We start from the raw sequence: 18,955 nt of genomic DNA, 5'->3' as shown, positions 1-18,955 counted from the left end.
GTTGTCAAATCAGAGATTGGTGTAAAACTGGGATCTGATTGATGCTTGACTCCCTGAACTGTCTTACATTGAACCCAGTTTGGAACAAGATGGATTCAGTTTCCAGGAGAATCGGGACAAATATCACCCCCAATTGAGGGAGACAAAAGCAGCCATTATTGAAGCTGAGAGATCTTTGGAAAAGAAGATGGTGCACAGTTCATCAAATCCGATCAGCATCTCCTTCCATTCCTTTCTCCCTCATATATTTATCTCGCTTCCCCTTAAATGATTCTCTATTTACCTCAGCTACTCCCTGTGGCAGCAGGTTCTATACTCTTCCCTCTCTTTGGGTAAAGAAATTTTTCCTGAATTCCCTATTGGATTTATTGGTGATGATCTGATATTTATCACCACTAGTTTTGGAATCCCCCACAAGTGGAAACATTTTCTCTCTGTCCATCCTGTATAAACCTTTAATAATCTTAAAGACCTCTCTCAGATCACCCATCAACCATCTCCTTTATCTGGAGAAAACAGCTCCAGCCTGTTCAGTTTTTCCTGATAAGTATATCCTCTCAGTTCCAGGACCAACCATGCAAATCTTCTTTGCACCATTTTCCAGAGCCTCCATATCATTTTTTTATAATATGGAAACCAGAACTGTTCACAGTTCTCCAAGTGTAAAGTAACCAAGGTTCAATACAGGTTTAACATAACTTCACTTCCGTCCCTCTAGAAATAAACCCAGTGTTTCATTTGCTTCTTCTGTGGCCTTATTCACCTGTGTTGCTACTTTTAATGCTCTGTGTATCTGGACCCTCGATTCCTTTGCTCCTCTGCTCCATTTAAACTCTTATTTTCCCAGTAATATGTGGCCTCATTCTTCCTACCAAAACATTGCATCTCACTCATCTATATTGAAATTCATTTGCCACTTACACTCAAACGCCTTAGGATTTTCCTTTATCTTGCCCACCAGTGTTTTTTCATGTCCCTTCTTCGCTCTCCTAATTACTTTTTTAAGTACCTCCCTTACACTTTCTATACTCCTCTAGGGCCTCCGCTGTTTTCAGCCCTCTGAATCTGCCATAAGCCTTTTTTTCCCCTTATCCAATCCTCTATATCCCTTGAAATCCAGGGTTCCCAGGACTTGGTCCTACCCTTCACCTTAACGGGAACACGTTGGCTGTGAACTCTCACTATTTCCTCTTTGAATGACTCCCACTGGTCTGATGTAGACTTTCCTACAAGTAGCTGCGCCGAGTCCACTTTGGCCAGATCCTGTTTTATCATATTGAAATCTGCCTTCCCCCAATTCAGTACTTTTATTTCCGGTCCATCTTTGTCCTTTTCCATAACTACCTTAAATCTCACAGAGTTATGGTCACTATCCCCGAAATGCACCCCCACTGATACTTCTACCACTTGTCCGGCTTCATTCCCGAGGATTAGGTCCAGTACCGCCCTTTGTTTTGTCGGACTTTCTACGTGCTGGCTCAAAAAGCTCTCCTGTATGCGTTTTAAGAATTCCGCCCCCGTTAAGCCTTTTGCACTAATACTATCCCAGTTAATATTGGGGAAGTTGAAATCCACTACTATTATTACCCTATTAATTTTACACCTCTCTGAGATTTGCCTACATATCTGCTCCTCTATCTCTTCCTGACTGTTTGGAGGCCTGTAGTACACTCCCAGCCAAGTGATTGCCCCTTTTTGTTTTTAAGTTCTACCCTTATGGCCTCATTTGAGGAACCTTCAAAGATATCATCCCTCCTTTCTGCAGTAATTGACCCGTTGATCAACAGTGCAATGCCACCTCCTCTTATACCCCCTCCCCTGTCATGGCTGAAGATTCTATACCCTGGAATATTGAGCTGCCAGTCCTGCTCCTCGCTCAACCATGTCTCTGTGATAGCAGCAATATCATAATCCCTTGTGCTAATCAATGCCCTCAATCAACGCCTCAGGCTTGGGCTGATTAGTGTCAAGTAACATTCGCACCACACAAGTGCCAGGCAATGACCATCTCCAAGAAGAGAGAATCTAACCATCTCCCCTTGACATTCAACAGCATTACCATCGCTGAATCCCCCACTATCAACTTCCTCAGGGCTACCATTGACCAGAAACTGAACTGGAGTAGCCATATAAATGCCATGGCTACAAGAGCAGGTCAGAGGCTCGGAATCCTGAGGTGAGTAACTCACCTCCTGACTCCCCAAAGCCTGTCCACCATCTACAAGGCACAAGTCAGGAGTGTGATGGAATATTCTCCACTTGCTTGGATGGGTGCAGCTCCAACAACACTCAAGAAGCTCGACACCATCCAGGACAAAGCAGCCCGCTTGATTGACACCCCATCTACAAACATTCACTCCCTCCACCACCGACGCACAGGGGCAGCAGTGTGTACCATCTACAAGATGCAATGCACCAAGGCTCCTTCGACAGCACCTTCCAAACCCACGACCTCTACAAACTAGAAGGACAAGGGTAGCAAATACATGGGAACACCACCACCTGCAAGTTCTCCTCCAAGTCACACAACATCCTGACTTGGAACTATATCACCGTTCCTTCACTGTCGCTGGGTCAAAATCCTGGAACTCCCTTCCTAACGGTGGGTCTACCTACCCCAAATGGACTGCAGCGGTTCAAGAACCACCTTCTCAAGGGCAATTAGGGATGGGCAATAAATGCTGGCATAGCCAGTGACGCCTACATCCCAAAAATGAATTTTAAAAAAATGTCTGCCTTATTAGTAAGACTCCTTGCATTAAAATAGATGCAATCCAGCCTTGCATTTTTCACTTGTGCCTTAACAGGTCTAAATTTGCTCTGCCTTCCAGACTGACTCAGTTTCTCTTCTATATTTGACTGTGCATCATCCCCTACTGGACCTCCACTCTGTATCCCATCCCCCTGCCAAATTAGTTTAAACCTGCCCCCCGCAACAGCACTGGCAAACCTCCCAGCAGGGATGTTGGTCTTGTTCTGGTGCAACCCATCCAACTTGTACAGGTCCCACCTTCGCCAGAATCAGACCCAGTGATCCCGGAAACTAAAGTACTCCCTCCTGCACCATCTGCTCAACCACACATTCATCTGCTCTATCCTATTCCTATACTCACTAGCACGTGGCACCGGGAGTAATCCAGAGATTACAACTTTTGAGGTCCTGCTTTTTAATCTGCTACCGAGCTCCCTAAATTCTTGTTGCAGGACCTCATCCCTCTTTCTACCTGTCGTTGGTACCAATGTGTACTACAACCTCTGACTGTTCATCCTCCCCCTTCAGAATGTCCTGCAGTCACTCCGTGACATCCTTGACCCTAGCACCAGGGAGGCAACATACCATCCTGGAGTCACGTTTGCGGCCACAGAAATGCCTGTCTGTCCCCTTATGATAGAATCCCCTATCACTATAGCTCTCCCACTCTTTTTTCCTCCCCTCCTGTGCAGCTGAGCCACCCATGGTGCCACGAACTTAGCTTATCAGGGGAATGCAGCAAGAGCCATCTCCCCCGACAGTATCCAAAGTGGAAAATCTGTTAGATAGGGAGATGGACCCAGGGTACTCCTGCACTACCTGCCTAGTTCTTCTACTCTGTCTGGCGGTCATCCATTCCGTTTCTGCCTGAGCAGTCTTTACCTGCGGTGTGACCACCTCCCTGCACATGCTATCCACGATGATATCAGCCTCACCGATGCTCCACAATGTCTCCAGCTGCCGCTCCAGATCAGAAACGTGGATTTTGATTAGTTGCAGCTGGAGACACTTCCTGAACACATGTTCGCCCTGGACACTGGAAGTGTCCGAGTTCCCACATTGCACAGGAGGAGCACTGCACGCTGCCGAGCTGCCCTGCCATGACTTACCCTTAATTTATCCCCTTAAATTACCCAAAAATTAAATTATTTACACTGGGGACCTTGATTCCCTAAAATAAAAACACTACCTACTATATTTAAAAAAAAACTGTAGACCTTTCTCTTTACTTTTAGGTACTTACCCAGCTATTTAGAGTTATTCCCTAACAGCAGTTACTCACCAACAAAACACTTTGCAGCTTTCCTGTGATGTCACTGTTGACTTTTTTTTTCTTTTTATTCAAAACTCCGGCGCGTCTGGACTGCTCTCCACTCCCAGAACGTAAGTGACTGGGCCGCAATCCTTGGGCTCAATTTATCCTCTTCTCTCGCTTGGCATTCTCCCCACAGGTCCACTCTGCTCCCGGAAGGTAAGTCAAATCCCTGTTTTCAAATCCCTCCATTCCCTCACCCCTCACTATCTCTATAATCTCCTCCAGACCTACAACCCTCCGAGAGATCAGGACTCATCTAATTCTGGCATCTTGAGCATCCCTGATTTTCATTGCTCCGCCACTGGTGGCCGTGCCATCAGCTGCCAAGGCCATAACCTTTGGAAATCCCTCCCTAATCCTCTCCGCCTCTCTACCTCACCTTCCGTGATTCAGCCACTGATTAAAACCCACCTCTCTGATCAAGCTTTTGGTCATCTACCCTAATATCTCCTTACGTGGCTCAGTGTCAAATGTCGCTTTATAAACACTCCTTTGAAATGCCTTGGAACATTTTATTACATTAAAGGTGCTATATAAATACAAGTTGATGTTAACTTGGACATATATCACCGTTCCTTCATCATCACTGGGTGAAAATCCTGTAACTCCTTCCCTAACACCATTGTGGGAGCACCTTCACCACACGGACTGCAGTGGTTCAAGAAGAAGGTCCACCATCACCTTCTCAATGGGCAACTGGGTATTGGCAATATATGCTGGTCTGGCTAGTGATGCCCATATCCCAGGAATGAAGTTAAAAAAAATCTGAATGTGGAAAATGGATTAAAAGCCTCTACAGAAATACTTGTTACTGAAACAATACTATTTGACATTGAGTGGTTGGTGTCTGTTTAGCAATCTCATCTCCCCCAGAATCTACATCCCTTGACAGCCTCACATTGAAAATTGCAGTTCCGAAGAAGGGTCACTGACCCGAAACGTTAACTCTGCTTCTCTTTTCACAGATGCTGTCAGACCTGCTGAGTGGTTCCAGCATTTCTTGTTTTTATTTTATAATTGAAAATTGCAGGGTCTGACTAGGCTCAAAAGTACTCGGGATTAAAGCCAGCAGCTGCTCCTCCATCTCCACTCCAGATCAAACTGATGGAACAAAAAAGACCGACACAGGAGGTCAGGGACCAACTTCCACATCCAACACCTACCTAGATACAAACCAGCTCTTAATTGGTCTGTCTGTGTTTCTCGACTCAGTCCTGTGAGCCATGCTTGCATTAAAACAAAACCAAAATACTGCAGATGCTGGAAATCTGAAATAAAAGGAGAAAATGCTGGAAATACTCAGCCGGTCAGGCAGCATCTGTGGAGAGAGAAACAGAGTTCACGTTTCAGGTGCATTGAGCCACCGGAGCCTGCAGCCTGAAACTCGGAGTGGGAGGAGGAAGTATGAGGAGAGGCAATACAGTCCAACACTCACAGCAACCTACAATCCGCAGTATTACCGAGATAGGGAGACAGTTTAGAAACACTCACCTACACGACTCCAGTGAAACATCCCAGGAGGAGATGGGAAAGCAGTGTGTGTGCCTGCCCTGATATTCCCAGATGTAACTCACAAGCCACTGTCCACCTCCATTACTGGTACTGCGCATGCATCCAACCCTGTACCGCAGAACACCTGCGCACTGGAATCCTGTGCTGTGAGTCGGGAACATTTTCTCGCGCCGAGAATGTTGGTTTGAAGCTCCGCCATTGAACTTCCCAATACGAGTGGCGGATGGAAGTGACAAGCGGGGTAGCGGCGAGTCGTCGGGAATGACGAACAGACGGGCGCCAAAGGGAGCGGGGAAGAGAAGCGGTGACTGAGCGGGGAGCTGAATGCGGCGATTGAGGCGGCGATCGTAAACATCCAGGCGGTTTGGGTTTAATTCGTGCTTTTGTGTCAAATTGAGCAGCGCCATCTTTAGTCCTGGCAGCTGCAGACAGTGACAATTCAGTTGATGAGGCCGCATTTGCGCATGTGTTAGTGGTGCACCACCTAGTGGTTACGTTGCCAGCAAACGCGCGTCTTAATATATGTTCGCTGAGTTTTACCATTTTATTTTTGTATGACGCATGAATGCCTGTCCGTTTGCTGGCTTGTAAATGATAGCCGATAGGACCCAGAATGCTGAGCGCGGATGAATACGGCCTATCATCAGCCCAAGGGCAGAAACGCGCAGGCGCAATGAGGCCCTCTCCCCCCCCCCCCCCCAGTCTGCGCGGCGCATGTGCCGTGCGGCTCCCGGAAGCTGAGTGGGGTCCAGCGCAGCCTCAGTAACACCGAGTTTCGGCGGCTCTCAGGCCCCGAATCAGTGTTGCTGAATCCGGCAAATGTGCGCGAGGGAGGGAGCACCATGAAAGCGATGGAGCAGCGCCTCCCCCATCCTAGCCGCCGCTTCCTGGTTTCTTCTCCCGTTTCCACCGAGTCAGGAAGCTTGTGAGTTGATTGGCTGGTAAGTATTGTAACTTTGTTCAAGGAGCTGGAAATTAAACATTCCAGTTTTCATCAGAATAAGGGGCATCTTCCTGAGATTTAAGTGACACAAACAGAAGGGAAGTGAGTAGTTGGTCAGTCTTTTTATGTTTAAAGGTTTATTACTGAATAGATAGAGGAATGGCGAGGCTGCTCCGACCTCTACAGTACACATCCTGTGCTATATAAAGCAAAGAGAATTTGTGGCACAGAATGAGGCCATTCAGCCCATTGTGTCTGTGCCCGCTGAAAAAGAGGTATCCAAATTAATCCCTCTTTCCAGTTGTTACGACCTCAGAGAGATCGTCAACATGAAAAATACAGGATATGAGCACCTATTTAACGAATTACACCAGATTTCATGTGTCAAGTCATTTATTATAACAACTAAAAGAAATCCCCAATTATAGAACATAGAACAGTACAGCACAATACAGGCCCGTCGGCCCATGATGTTGTGCCGAACCTTTAACCTACACTAAGATCAAACTAACTACCCACCCTTCATTCTACTATCATCCATGTACCTATCCAAGAGTCGCTTAAATGTCCCTAATGTATCTGCTTCTACTACCACCGCTGGCAGCGCATTCCACGCACCCACCACTCTCTGTGTAAAGAACCTACCTCTGACATCTCCCCAAAACCTTCCTCCAATCACCTTAAAATTATGCCCCCTGGTGATGGCCCTTTCCACCCTGGGAAAAAGTCTCTGGCTATCCACTCTATCTATGCCTCTCATCATCTTGTACCCCTCTATCAAGTCACCTCTCATCCTTCTTCACTCCAATGAGAAAAGCCCTAGCTCCCTCAATCTTTCTTCGTAAGCCATGCCCTCCAGTCCAGGCAGCATCCGGGTAAATCTCCTCTGCACCCTCTCTAAAGCTTCCACATCCTTCCTATAATGAGGCGACTGAATAGAAAATAGCTGACACCCCAAATTACACTCAAAGTTATTCAACATTTGAATATCTCTTCTTTGGCCTCCTTATCTCGAGAGACAATGGGTAAGCGCCTGGAGGTGGTCAGTGGTGTGTGGAGCAGCGCCTGGAGTGGCTATAAAGGCCAATTCTAGAGTGACAGGCTCTTCCACAGGTGCTGCAGAAAAATTTGTTTGTCGGGGCTGTTACACAGTTGGCTCTCTCCTTGCGCTTTTGTCTTTTTTTCCTGCCAACTGCAAAGTCTCTTCGACTCGCCACACTTTAGCCCCGCCTTTATGGCTACCCACCAGCTCTGGCGAATGCTGGCAACTGACTCCCATGACTTGTGATCAATGTGACAGGACTTCATGTCGCGTTTGCAGTTGTCTTTATAGCGGAGACATGGACGGCCGGTGGGTCTGATACCAGTGGCGAGCTCGCTGTACAATGTGTCTTTGGGGATCCTGCCATCTTCCATGCGGCTCACATGGCCAAGCCATCTCAAGCGCCGCTGACTCAGTAGTGTGTACAAGCTGGGGATGTTGGCCGCCTCGAGGACTTCTGTGTTGGAGATAGGGTCCTGCCACCTGATGCCAAGGATTCTCCGGAGGCAGCGAAGATGGAATGAATTGAGGCGTCGCTCTTGGCTGACATACGTTGTCAAGGCCTCGCTGCCATAGAGCAAGGTACTGAGGACACAGGCTTGATACACTCAGACTTTTGTGTTCCATGTCAGTACGCCATTTTCCCACACTCTCTTGGCCAGTCTGGACATAGCAGTGGAAGCCTTTCCCATGCGCTTGTTGATTTCTGCATCTAGAGACAGGTTACTGGTGATAGTTGAGCCTAGGTAGGTGAACTCTTGAACCACTTCCAGAGCGTGGTCGCCAATGTTGATGGATGGAGCATTTCTGATGTCCTGCCCCATGATGTTCGTTTTCTTGAGGCTGATGGTTAGGCCAAATTCATTGCAGGCAGCCGCAAACCTGTCGATGAGACTCTGCAGGCACTCTTCAGTGTGAGATGTTAAAGCAGCATCGTCAGTAAAGAGGAGTTCCCTGATGAGGACTTTCCGTACTTTGGACTTCGCTCTTAGACGGGCAAGGTTGAACAACCTGCCACCTGATCTTGTGTGGAGGAAAATTCCTTCTTCAGAGGACTTGAACGCATGTGAGAGCAGCAGGGAGAAGAAAATCCCAAAAAGTGTGGGTGCAAGAAATCAGTCCTGTTTCACGCCACTCAGGATAGGAAAGGGATCTGATGAGGCACCGCTATGCTGAATTGTGCCTTTCATATTGTCATGGAATGAGGTGATGATACTAAGTAGCTTTGGTGGACTTCCAATCTTTTCTAGTAGTCTGAAGAGACCACGTCTGCTGACGAGGTCAAAGGCTTTGGTGAGATCAATGAAAGCAATGTAGAGGGGCATCTGTTGTTCGCGGCATTTCTCCTGTATCTGACGGAGGGAGAACAGCAGGTCTATCTCTCTCTGCACGAAAGCCACACTGTGCCTCAGGGTAGACGCGCTCGGCCAGCTTCTGGAGCCTGTTTAGAGCGACTCGAGCAAAGACTTTCCCCACTATGCTGAGCAGGGAGATTCCACGGTAGTTGTTGCAGTCACCGCGGTCACCTTTGTTTTTATAGAGGGTGATGATATTGGCATCGCGCATGTCCTGAGGTACTGCTTCCTTGTCCCAGCACAGGCAAAGCAGTTCATGTAGTGCTGAGAGTATAGCAGGCTTGGCATTCTTGATTATTTCAGGGGTAATGTTATCCTTCCCAGGGGCTTTTCCGCTGGCTAGAGAATCAGTGGCATCACTGAGTTCCGATTTTGTTGGCTGTATGTCCAGCTCATCCATGACTGGTGGAGGCTGGGCTGCATTGAGGGCAGTCTCAGTGACAACATTCTCCCTGGAGTACAGTTCTAGGTAGTGCTCAACCCAGCGGTCCATTTGTTTGTGTTGGTCAGTGATTTGAATGACAAAATTGTTTGTGGTTAAAAGTCCCAAATTCCTCCCAGTTGGAATGTGCTGGATCTCCCAGGCTTTTCAAACAAAAATATTTTCCTTTGCTCCCTTCTCCAAGCACCTCTGACCTGGACATCTGTGGATAATGTGATTTCCGGTGACCCAGTGGGCCCTTTACACCTTTGTAAACTTCAACTCTCAAAACAAAGGTTCAAGTTTCCACAGCTTTTTGTTGTATACCTTCAGAGAGCAGGCGTTCTCTCTCTCTCTCTCTCTCTCTCTCTCTCTCTCTCCAGCTGCCCCTGCATGGTGCCTTCTCTTCCAGCCTCCCTTGAGGCCTCACTCCGATGGGTTCTCTTCTTACAGCCTGCTTGAGGCACATCCTGTGCCATGTGGGAGCACCAGGATACTTCCCGTGTCCTGGATAACCATTTGTACAGGAAGTGTCATCAGTGGCAGCAGCTCGAGCTCCGGGTTTTGGAGCATGAGCAGCAACTGGTGTCACTGCGGTGCATCTGTGAGGTTGAGAGCTCCGTGGATAGCATGTTTATAGATGTGGTCACCCCGCAGCTTAAGAGTATGCAGGGACAGAGGCGATGGGTGACCAACAGACAGTCATGAAGAAATAGGCAGGTAGTGCAGGAGTCCCCTGAGTGCATCTCACTCTCCAACTAGTATTCAGCTCTGAATAACCATGAGAGTGATGGTTTATCTGGGGAATGCAGCCAGAGCCAAGTCTGTGGCACCACAGGTGGCTCAGCTGCACAGGGGGGCACAAAGCAGACTGGAAGAGCAGTAGTGATAGGAGATTCAATAGGAGAATAGGCAGGTGTTTCTGCAGCTGCAGACGTGTTGCCTCCCTTGTGCCAGGGTCAAGGAGGTCACTGAACGGCTGTCGAGCACCCTGTGAGGGGAGGGTGAACAGCCAGCAGTCGTATCCACATTGGTATGAACAACATAGGCAGAAAGAGGGATGTGGTCCTGCAGTCGGAATTTAGGGAGCTGGTAGGAGATTAATAAGTAGGATGTCAAAAGTAGTAATGCTCCTGTGAAGAATCTCAGGATGCTTTTACAATGTTAAAGGTGCTATATAAATGCACATTGTTGTTGTTGACTGTGGGCAGGGATTCAGTTCCAGTCTGAGCTGGAAACTCCTGGGTGCAGTCACGTCGGGGAGAGGGTGTTCACCAGCTGAATGTGGAAATGGATTCACTCAGTCATCCCATTTACTGATAGACCATCACAGTCACACTGGAGAGAGACCGTTCAGATACTTCACCTGTGTGAAGGGATTTACTCAGTTTTCCCACCTGTTAACATCCCAGCGTTCAAAGTTCAAAGGATTTGATCCATAATCAGCACATTCTTACTGGAGAGAGACTGTTTAAATGTTCTGTGTGTGTGAAGAGATTCACTCATTCACCCCACGTACTGACACACCACTGAGTTCACATGTGACTGGAGGGGTTGGATTCTGCTGTTATTGTTGCTGTTTTGGGGAATCTGGATTGGTCCCAGTTCCCATTTCCCTTTCTTTCTGGTGGATCATGGGGAGTCTGTGCAATTGGGTTTCTGTATAATTTTTTTCCTAATTTTATTGATTGGTCGTCGGGCCCCAGTCTTCACCACATTACAGCAAAAACACGATTACATTTATTTGGGGTTACAATAACGAGGCTTTTACCCAACATTCTCCACAGTGGAGAATGTTCCCTATTCACACCACAGGAGACCAGTGAGCAAGTGCAGTGCCAAGCAGTGTTTGGAGAGGTTGCAGAGTGAGTGATGGCGATGGAGAGACGCTTGTGAGTCGTATCTGCAGCCGGTAAGTGGCAGAGGGGGTGATGAAGCTGACGGGTGAGTGGGGAGGCTTCAGAAACGCCCCCAATAAGAAGCTCCCGGTCCCGCATTTCGCACTGTGCGGGGCGGCAGCTGCAGGGCTTCTCCTGGTGACAGGCCCGGTTAACGGCCACCAGATTTCCAGGGGACAATGTGCAGCAGGGCGCATGAGAATGTTGTGAATTTCTATCCTGGACTGACAGTGATGGCTTTTGTAAACTCTTTTTACAGGGGGTTAGAAGGGGAGGATTTGCAGACAGCAAACTCAAACCAAACATGACATCAAGATCTGACAGAGTCACTCGATTCATCAGGACCTGAATATCATCGGCCTTTGAACATGGAAGGAAAAAGGTTTGTCTGTTCTGTCTGTGAGAAAAGATTTCAGGTATCAGTGTGACTGGAAAAGCACTGAGATACACAAAGCCCTGGTTCGACCAGACCTGGAGTATTGTGTTCAGTTCTGGGCACCACACCTTAGGAAGGATGTATTGGCCTTGGAGGGAGTGCAGTGTAGATTTACCTGAATGATACCTGGACTCCAAGGGTTAAATTACAAGTAGAAATTATACAAATGAGTCATAGAGTCATTACAACACAGAAGGAGGACATTCAGTTTTTGGATTCCAGTCAGTCCCATTCCCTGCTCTCTCCCCGTAGTCCTGCAGGTTTATTTCCTTCAAGTGCCCATCCAATTTCCTTTTGCCATCATTGATTGTCTCCGCTTCCACCACCCTCGTAGGCAGCGAGTTCCAGGTCATTACCACTCGCTGAGTAAAAAAAACTTCTTCCTCACATCCTTTCTGTATCCATGAAAGCAGAGCTAGCTAAAGTGAACTGGCAGATCAGGTTAAGATTAGATTAGATTAGAGATACAGCACTGAAACAGGCCCTTCAGCCCACCGAGTCTGTGCCGAACATCAACCACCCATTTATACTAATCCTACACTAATCCCATATTCCCAACAAACATCCCCACCTGTCCCTATATTTCCCTACCACCTACCTATACTGGTGACAATTTATAATGGCCAATTTACCTGTCAACCTGCAAGTCTTTTGGCTTGTGGGAGGAAACCGGAGCACCCGGAGAAAACCCATGCAGACACAGGGAGAACTTGCAAACTCCACACAGGCAGTACCCAGAATCGAACCCGGGTCCCTGGAGCTGTGAGGCTGCGGTGCTAACCACTGCACCACTGTGCCGCCCTAAGGGATAGGTCAATAGAGATTCAGTGGCAGACATTTAAGGGGATATTTCAGAATACACAGAATAGATACATTTCAACGAACAAGAAAAATTCCAAGAGTGGGACCTGTCATCCGTGGTTAACTAACAAAGTTAAAGATAGTATCAAACTTAAAGAAAAATCCTATAATTGCGTAAAGATGGGAGGCAGGTCAGAAGATTGGAAAGAATATAAAAAACAGCAAAAAATGACTAAAAGATTGATGAAGGTAAAATTAGACTACAAGAGAAAGCTAGCTGGAAATAGAAAGACAGATAGTAAGAGTTTCTGTAGATATTTTAACAAGTAAAGAGTTAACAAAGTGAGCATTGGTCCAATAAAAAGTGAGTCTGGGGAATTAATAATGGATAATAAAGAGATGGCAGATAAATTGAACAGATATTTTGCATCAGCCTTCACTATTGAGGATACAAGTAACATCCCAGTATTAGCTGTAAGTCAGGAAATGGAAGGGAGGGAGGAACTCAAGAAAATTACAATCACCAGGGAAGTGGTACTAAACAAATTGTTGGAGCTGCAGGCTGACAAGTCCCCGGGTCCTGATGGACTTCATCCTAGGGTGTTAAAAGAAGTAGCTAGTGAGATAGTTGATACGTTAGTTTTAATTTTCCAAAATTCCCTAGATTCGGGGAAGGTTCCTTTAGATTGGAAAATAGCCAATGTAACTCCTTTATTCAAAAATGGAGGGAGACAGAAAGCAGGAAACTACAGGCCAGTTAGCTTGACAGCTGTCTTGGAGAAAATGTTAGAAGCTATTATTAAAGATGTTATAACAGAGCATTTAGAAAAATTCAAGGTAATCAGGCAGAGTCAACATGGTTTTGTGAAAGGGAAATCATGTTTAACCAATTTATTGGAGTTCTTTGAGGGAGTTACATGTGCTGTAGATAAAGGGGAACCGGTGGATGTATTTTTCTTAGATTTCCAGAAGGCATTTGATAAGGTGCCACATCAAATGTTATTGCAGAAAATAAAAGCTCATGGTGCAGGGGGTAACATATTGGCATGGATAGAAGATTGGCTAGCTAACAGGAAACAGAGAGTAGGCTTCAATAGGTCATTTTCTGGTTGGCAAGATGTAACGAGTGGTGTGTCCCAGGGATCTGTGCTGGGGCATCAACCTTTTTCAATTTATATAAATGATTTAGATGAAGGCACTGAATGTATGGTTGCTAAATTTTCTGATGACACAAAGATAGGTAGGAAAGTAATAGTGAAGAGGACATAAGCAGGCTACAAAGGGATATAGATAGGTTAAGTGAGTGGGCAAAGACCTAGAAAATGGAGTATAATGTGGGAAAGTGTGAAATTGTTCACTTTAGCAGGAAGAATAAAAAAAGAAGCATATTATCTAAATGGTGAGAGATAGCAGAGCTCTGAGATGCAGAGGGATCTGGGTGTCCTAGTGCATGAATCGCAAAAGCTTAGTATGCAGGTACAGCACGTAATTAGGAAAGCTAATGGAATGTTATCATTTACCGCGAGGGGAATTGAATACAAAAGTAGGGAGGTTATGCTTCGGCTACACAGGGCATTGGTAAGACCACATCTGAAACACTGTGGACAGTACTGGTCTCCTTATTTAAGGAAGGATGTAAATGTGTTGGAGGCAGTACAGAGAAGGTTTGCTGGACGAATACCTGGAATGGGTGAACTGTCTTATGAGGAAAGATTGGACAGGCTGGGCTTGTATCCACTGGAATTTAGAAGAGTAAGAGGCGACTTGATTGAAACATGTAAGATCCTGAGGGGTCTTGACAGGGTGGATGTGGAAAGGATGTTTCCCCTTGTGGGAGAATCTAGAACTAGGGGTCATTGTTTAAAAATGAGGGGTCACCCATTTAAGACAGAGATGAGGGTCGTGAGTCTTTGGAATTCTCTTCCTCAAAAGGCGGTGGAACTGGAGTCTTTGAATATTTTTAAGGCAGAGGTAGATAGATTCTTGATAAGCAAGGGGATGAAAGGTTATCGGGGGTAGGTGTAAATGTGGAGTAATCAGTTCAGCAATGAAGTTATTGAATGCAGAGCAGGCTCGAGGGGTCGAGTGGCCGATGCTGCTCCTAATTCGTATGTTTGTATCTCTTGTCCAAAACCTTTATTTTTATTTTTAGAGATACAGCACTGAAACAGGCCCTTCAGCCCACCGAGTCTGTGCTGACCATCAACCATCCATTTAAACTAATCCTACATTAATCCCATTACCCTCTCACGTCCCCACCTTTCCTCAATTCCCCTACCTATACTAGGGGCAATTTATAATGGCCAATTTACCTATCAACCTGCAAGTCTTTGGCATGTGGGAGGAAACCGGAGCACCCGGAGGAAACCCACGCAGACACAGGGAGAACTTGCAAACTCCACACAGGCAGTACCCAGAATCGAACCCGGGTCCCTGGAGCTGTGAGACTGCGGTGCTAACCATTGCGCCACTGTGCCGCCTTAATCTGTGTTCTAGTCCTTGTACCATCAACTAATGGGAGCAGTTTTTCTTTGTCTACCTTATCTAAACCTGTCATAATCTTGTACATCTCTATTAAATCTCCCCCTCCACCTGCTTTCCTCCAAGGATAACAACCCCAGCTTCTACAGCCTAACCTTGTAGCTAAATTCCCTCATCCCTGGAACCATTTGGGTAAATCCCCTCTGCACACTCCCAAGGACCATCACCTCCTTCCTAAGGTGTGGTGACCAGAACTGGATGCAATACTCTAGTCGTGGCTGAACCAGAGCTTTATAAAGGTTCAGCATAACTTCTCAGATTTTCTGCTCAATACCTCTATCTATGAAGCCCAAAATCCCAAATGCTTTGCTAACTACTCTCTCAATATGTCCTACCATCTTCAAAGATCTATGCACATGAACCTCCAGGTCCCTCTGTCCCTGCACACTCTTTCTAAATGTGCCATTAAGTATATATTGCCTCTCCCTGTGCCTTGTGTCAAAATGCATCACCTCACAATTATATTCCCTAGAATTTTGAAAATTAAGGGGTGCTTTTAATAAAGTTTTCACGATATTAATTGGAACAGGTAGGATAGAGAGGAACTATTTCTGCTGCTTGGGGAACCTAATACCAGGGGTCATAGTATAAAACTTAGAGCCAGACCTTTCATTAATCCACCCCTGGGCCCTGTAAACCCGGGCATTAATCCCTGTAGGTTTAAGCATTAATCCACCCCTGCTGTACATACACAGAATCACAGCCCAGAAACAGGCCGTTCAGCCCCACTAGTCTGTGCTGGTGTTTATAATCCACATGATCCTCCTCCCAATCTAATTCCCTTGTCCCATCCTGCTCCCATATCCCTCTATTCTCTTCTCCCTCATAAATGCATTGAGCCTCCCCTTAAACACATCATTGCTATCTGCTTCAACCACTCCACGTGGCAGTGAGTTCCACATTCTCACCACTCTCTGAGTAGAGAAATTTCTCCTAAGTTCTCTATTTGACCTGTTAATGTCTGTATTATATTGCTGCCCCCTTGTTCTGACTGACTGATAATTTTAAAGACCTCTGTCAGATCTCCTCCTAGTCTTCTCTTTTCCAGAGAAAGGAGCCCCAGCCTGCTCAATCTTGCTGGATAGTAACATCCTCTCTGGTGACATCTTTGTAAATCTATTCTGCACTTTCTTCAGTGCTTCAATATCCTTTTTTAATCTGGAGACCAGAACTGCTCACAGTCCTTCTAAGTGAGGTTCTCTATAAATTTAACATTCCCTCCCTGCTGTTACATTGTATTCCTCTAGAAAAGAACATCAGCTCTTTCTTTGCTCTCTTATCGACTTGTGTTGCTCCTTTTAGTGATTTATGTGACTCTGTTTCCAGATCTCTTTGCTCCTCTGCTCCATTTAATTTCTTACATTCTAACCAATAACTGGCCTCCTTATTCCTCCTCCCAAAATGAACCAGCTCACATTTCACCATGTTGAATTTCATTTCCCATTTATCTGTCCAGTCCGTCAGCCTGTTTATGTCTTCCTGGATTTCAGTGCAGTCCTCCTCATTATTAGTTCTACCACCCAGTTTGGTGTCATCTGCTCATTGTGAAAACAACCTCTAATTCCTGAGTCCAAACATGGCTGAAGAACAGAAGTCCCAGCCTACACTCAGTATAGTTGCTGGCCCGGGCACTCTGGTTTCTGTATAATTTATTTTTATTTTTTTCATTGCCTCTCCGGCCCCAATCTCCATGGGATGACACAAGATCATCCATTCAACATTTGGAACTTTCAATGGTGGATTCATTACCCAGGACTCCCCGTGGGCCAGAAAGTTCCCTATCAATGACCACGGGAGCCCAGTGCACCAGCGTGGTGTCAGACTGTGGCGACGGACTGAGATGGACCAGGTGGCTCGGGAGGTAGGAGGGTACAGGGGAGGAATTAGAGCAGTGGGTGGGCTGGGAGGCTTCATAGCCACCTAGGATTGGCCAAAGGCCCCGTGTTTACCTCTTGGTGACAGGTCCGGTGGGGGGAGGGGTCACTGGCTGCCATCTTGGACAGAGTGGGGTCAAGGCACATGTGCGGCCATCTTAGTGAGGGCACAGAGAGTGGACGGGTCTTCACAGTCTCTGTGCCCACCTGCGTCCTAGTGCCCAGGAGATGGATCATCCGGGACAACAGGGTTTTTAGCAGCTTCACCCACTCCCAGGCTGCATGTGATGTTTGCAGCCTGGAGGAGTTTATGGGCCGTGTATATATTCCGTGTGAGAGGTTACAGTTCCTGTACAGTTACCTGAAGGGGCTGCTCCTCAACTTAGTATCATAGAAATTTACAGCACGGAAGGAGGCCATTCGGCCCATCGCGTCCGTGCTGGCTGACAAGGAGCCATCCAGCCTAATCCCACTTTCCAGCTGTTGGTCCATAGCCTTGTAGGTTCGGGCACTTCACCTGCATATCCATGTACTTTTTAAATGTTTTGAGGGTTTTTGTCTCTACCACCCTCCCAGGTGAGTTCCAGGTCCCACTGCCCTCTGGGTGAAAACATTTCCCCTCAAATCCCTTTTCAACTTCCTACCTCTTATACCAAATCTATGCCCTCTAGCTATAGACCCCTCAACCAAGGGGAATAGGTCCTTCCTATCCACTCTATCTAGACCCTCATAATTTTATAGACTTCATTTCAATCTCCCCTCAGCCTCCTCTGTTGCAAAGAAAACAACCCTCGCCTATCCAATCTTTCCTCATAACTAAAATTCTCCAGTCCAGTCAACATCCTCTTAAATTTCCTCCATACCCTCTCTAATGCAATCACATCTTTCCTATAGTGCGGTGACCAGAACTGCACACAGTACTCCAGCTGTGTCCTCACCAGTGTTTTATACAGTTCCAGCATAAACTCCCTGCTCTTGTATCCTGTGCTTCGACTAATAAAGGCAAGTGTCCTGTCTGCCTTCTCAACTACCTTATCTACCTGCCCAGCCACCTTCAGGGATCTGTGGACATGCACTCGAAGGTCCTGAGGGGCCAAGTGGCCTACTCCTGCTTCTAATTCCTCTATACTTCTCAGTATCCTCCCAATTATTGTATATTCCTTTACCTTGTTCGCTTTTCCCAAATGCATTACCTCACACTTCTCTGGATTGAATTCCATTTGCCGCTGTTCTGCCCACCTTACTAGTCCATTGATATCTTCCTGCAGTCTACAGCTTCCTTCTTCATTATCAAACATAATGGCAATTTTTGTTTCATCTGTAAACTTCCTACTCCTACCCATTAAAGTCCAAATCATTGATATATCCCACAAAAGCAAGGGACCGAATACTGAGCTTTGCAGAACCCCACTGAAAACAGCCTCCAGTCACACAAACACCATCGACCATTACCCTTTGCTTCCTGCCTCTGAGCTAATTTTGGCTCCAACTTGCCACTTTGCCTTGGATCCCCTGGGCTTTTACATTTATGACCAGTCTGTCATGCGGGACCTTATCAAACGCCTTGGTTACACTTTAGCCCCACTCTCCTAATCTTTGGTCGCTCAGTGTGGAGGGGGGTGGGTAAGTTGGATGATCTTCTCCTGGACCTGCTCTTGGGCCTGGTTAAAACAGCGATGTTTAGGTCCAGGATGTGCAGGGACTGTTAGGGATGAGGGTGTCTCTGTGTCTGCCGGTCTCTCTTCCATGGTCTTGTCCGTGCCCGGGTGGCCCTGGAGAGGGAGCCCGCTTGATATCTTCTGCGTCCAGGTGGTGCGGTGGGGTACCTCAGGGTCCAGAGTGTCTCATAGACACTGGTAACAACATTCGGGTTGAGTTAGGGAGGTTCCCTTTGCTTATTTTTGCCATTTTTACTTTGAATGGACCACATGTTTGGGGGGGAACGAGAGAAGAAAGAATATTCCATAGAAACTAGAATTGTCTGTTCTGAATTTCTATCCTGGACTGACAGTGATGTCTTCTGTAAACTCCTTTTACAGGGTATTATTTACAGGGGAGGATTTGC

At 46.6% G+C, this 18,955-nt stretch overlaps 1 pseudogene; it reads left to right on the top strand.

Moving 5' to 3' along the window:
* Window positions 1-18,955, top strand: part of LOC137349297 (zinc finger protein 585A-like) — a 182,192-nt pseudogene that overhangs the window by 14,335 nt on the left and 148,902 nt on the right.

The sequence above is a fragment of the Heterodontus francisci genome, chromosome 34 (assembly GCF_036365525.1).
Source record: "Heterodontus francisci isolate sHetFra1 chromosome 34, sHetFra1.hap1, whole genome shotgun sequence".
Classification (NCBI taxonomy): Eukaryota; Metazoa; Chordata; class Chondrichthyes; order Heterodontiformes; family Heterodontidae; genus Heterodontus; species Heterodontus francisci.
This window is presented reverse-complemented; position numbering and strand designations above follow the sequence as displayed.